This window comes from Amia ocellicauda, unplaced genomic scaffold (assembly GCF_036373705.1).
Source record: "Amia ocellicauda isolate fAmiCal2 unplaced genomic scaffold, fAmiCal2.hap1 HAP1_SCAFFOLD_160, whole genome shotgun sequence".
NCBI lineage: Eukaryota > Metazoa > Chordata > Actinopteri > Amiiformes > Amiidae > Amia > Amia ocellicauda.
The window spans coordinates 114,184-117,999 of NW_027102723.1; the positions used below are offsets into that span (position 1 = coordinate 114,184).

At 42.7% G+C, this 3,816-nt stretch overlaps 1 non-coding gene across 1 annotated transcript; it reads right to left on the minus strand.

Annotated features, from left to right (window-relative positions):
- Positions 1-3,498: 3,498 nt before the first annotated feature.
- Positions 3,499-3,575, minus strand: LOC136723389 (small nucleolar RNA SNORD66). Its single transcript, XR_010806678.1, has one exon. It is a non-coding gene; the product is annotated as a small nucleolar RNA SNORD66 (small nucleolar RNA).
- Positions 3,576-3,816: the final 241 nt, after the last annotated feature.

A 3,816-nucleotide genomic window follows, 5' to 3' on the forward strand; every position in this document is an offset into this window, starting at 1 on the left:
TGCACTTAGGCTCATACTTACAATGGAGCACATATAGGAACCCATGTATGTACCTGAAAATGCCCTTTCTGATGACCTTTGACCTTCCTGTCAGCTCAAATTCAAAGTCCTCTCATAAATCCTTCCAGAAAAAAGCTATAAAGCTGCTTTGAAGCTACAATTATTTAAAAGGCATTTAACATGCTGAACTGCTTACATTCATTAGATACTATTTGAATTGGTCTTAAAACATCCTTTTTCTAATTTGTAGCAGTTCCTGTCCCCCTGTACATCTATTGAGCTTCTGCTCACAATTTCTTACCGGTGGCTTCACAAACACAGTTTAGTACTTGTCTCTGACTATCAGATTTTATATGAGGTAGAGAACTCCGAGACTAGTGCTAACCGAGGTCGGTGAAACTGAGTTTACATCTCTGGCCAGTGATCATCACACTATTTCTGCAAGTCCTGTAGTCTGAACTACATATGTAGCCTGCTTGTATCTGAAACGTTGTTGTACTTGAAATAACTCCACATTATAACACATATTTCACTCCCCACGTACTTCTTTGTACCGAGATTATTTTAAACAGGATTGACCCACCAGCAGCTGGTGCTGTGAAGACAGTCCTCCCTCCACACTCTGATCTACAGTGCACCACCATTATTATTATTCAATATAGTATAGATATAGATATCCATTTTCATTTTATTTTGTAGATTAGACAGAGAAGGGAAAGAAATGTAATGATTGTATGTTGATGCTTTCATCTTCGCCAGAGAAGGACTGGTGCTTCTATTTCTAGTGCTTTCACAAAAGGCCCTCTCTTCCTGGCCTGCTCTGCTCAGGCCTGACCGACGCGTGACAGGACACTTTCGCTGGAGTTCGCTTCACGTCGGTTGTACATCTTGATCATGAGCTTCTGCTGCACCTTGATCTGCTCACGGTGCACCTCCTGCTCTGCATCCTTGTGGACCTGGTCGATTGTCTTAGGACCCTGGTCACCCCTCCTGGGCACCCAGTTATCCTGAAGAAGAGGAGAAAGAGTCAGTGACCATGGTAGAGAGAGAGAACGAGAGGCAGACAGGGATTGGGGGGCTGGGAAGCTGAAAGCAAGGAAGGTTTCTATTCTCCCAACACTCATGACTTACTCTTCTCAGGTCCAAGACGTCCTGCAGCATGAAGCGGATTCAAGAGGAGGTCTTCCTTTCTTTGATGATCTGCTCCATCTGGCTGAAGTACTGGTCCATGCGGGGCTGGTGAAAAGGTCGATTAGAAAACTGAGCAGACAGCAGGTACAAAAGTAACTTTATACCACCAAGTGAAGCAGCATTCCTTCAAGAAGGCGTCTGCAGATGCTCAGAAACACTTATTCAGACCACTGTCAATAGGCCTCATCACGTTGCTGGATGTTTAGCCAGGGCTCAGTCTGGCACGACGGCCGGAACTGCCTTACCTTGGCGGTTTCCAAGTCCAGGTCTTTGCCGATAGTGGAGAGGAGTAGGCACAGGCACTCCAGGGACTCTTCGTGGTTCTTCAACAGCTTGACGATGCAATTGTGCATGGTGGTCTTTATCAGCATCTTCACCTTGAACAGCTCCCCAATGAACCTGATGTTGCCTAGTGAGCGCTGCTGGGCCTTGCACTTGGCCTCCTGCAGCTCGTCACGTAGACGCTGCCACTCCTCACCCTGCGCACACACGGCACTTAATTACATACTATCATAACAGAGGCATGATTCTACAAGCATTTTCAAGCACTGGAAATCAGTTTTTTTTTTTCAGACTTTTTCCAGACATCCAGACTAGCGTACAAACCCTGTTTATATTTAAAATAAATACTTGGGTTGTCAGTCGATTCAAATTACAATAAGTGTTACAGTCTTTAAGTGGTTGTGCCACACAGTTATACTTTAATAAATACTAGTCATTGATAATACAGTAGAACAATGCTGAATGGGAAAGGAGAAAAATATATAAATGAATATTAAATAAAAAACACTAAATCATTATAATTAACACTATACAAGCGCAGGGCTGCTCAGTTTGACTGATTTAATGTTAATTACTCTGGGTTCCTGAATACTCTGTGCAGACCCGTTCTTTACTTTTACTAAATATATGTATCAAATATGCCTAAGAAGCGTTTTAGCTGTCACGATCTCTACCTCACCTACAGTCTACAGTCTTTCATGTGCTTGAAAAACACACGCATTGTATAGCATTACAGGTGTAGTCAGATTGAGTGATTAAACACTTGTTTCTTTAGTTTTGATTGTGCTGTGGACGCCTTCAGAAAACAAAGTGCTTTGATCTTATTTATACCAATCATTTGAATGTTTTATGTTCATATTTAAATGTAAATACTACTTATGCTAGTTTTATTTGATTGTTTGCCTTTCATTATACCACAGCATTTAAAGAGCTATCGGCTGTTGTAGGTGGTTCAAAAACTCTGTGATTCTACTGTTAACCGTATATCACTATTATGACATTTTTGTTTTTTAAATCAGCTCGATTAAATAGAAAAAATGTTGATCGTCAATTCAATTAGTTGATTCATAGACCCGATTAATTGATTAATCGAGGCAGCCCTAAAAATACGTTCAAATGTTCCTACCACCAAGGATGCATCCAGCAACTTCTGCTTCTTCTCCAAGACCTCGTCTCCATCCTCCTCCGTCTCAAACTCCTTCTGGCAGCGGTTCAAAAGCAGAGAGCGGAAAGGCACCGTCTCTCCCGGCTTGTCAACGGCTGGGACTTTGAGCTACAGAAAGGGGAGCAGGAACAACATAAACCCTAAGCAAGATGGTGTGCTAGGCTGGCTTCCAGCTTTAATAGGTATCGGAGTGAAAACTCTTGATATGCGCATCACAAGACAGGCATCTGCTAGTCCATTCAAAACTGAACTCCCACAAATTACAATTCCAGAGCTAAACAAATCTGATCCATGTATTATTATTATTATTATTATTATTATTATTATTATTATTATTATTATTATTATTATTATTATTATTATTTATTTCCTAGCAGATGTCCTTGTCCAATATAAGAGCAATACAAAGTGCAATAATACAGAGCAGTTCAAGTCGTAATACATTTTACAAGTTCAAATTTACACAAATAGCATCTTCACAATCCTCTACCATTCCCTCCCTCCCTCTTTCACTTCACTCTCCCCGTCACCCTCCTTCTCTCACCCTCAGAAGGCACTGGCACATATTGGCGTATGAGGCGGAGAAGTTGGGTTCGGAGACGGCCTTCTCGAAGATGAGCTCCATGACACCCTGGAGTCGCTGCTCCGTGTCGATGGTCAGCTCGTTCACTTGACGCATCCACGGCTGGAACATCTGTGGGGTCAGCTTGTTCAGAATACCACTCACCCTGCGGAAGAGCTCCTGTTGAAGGGGAAAGGGGGGAGGAGGGAAGGAAGGAAAAAGAGTTAGTTCTGCAAACCTCGGCCAAGTCCGTGTTTTTATTTGTTCTGGAGAGGTGGGTGCATGTGAGCGTACTCAGCCCCTCAGTTCATCTTCTCCATCAGTAGAGGTCAGTGGCCCAGACACCAATGCACTACAAATAGATCATCAGTGGGGCTCCAATTTTACCCACAATCCCCTTTACTAGACTAGCAAATTATTATTCCCACCCCCCCAAACATGAACCGTGTCCTCTGCTCCTACATACCTGGGTCTTAATGACCTCGGGGTCATCACCCACTGTGGGAGCCTTCTTAATTGTAGGCAGGTAACACACATACAGTCATCTAAATAACAATCGCAATTAGACAGCAGTTGACAAAAAGTACAAATGAGACAAATGTCCAAGATCAGCATT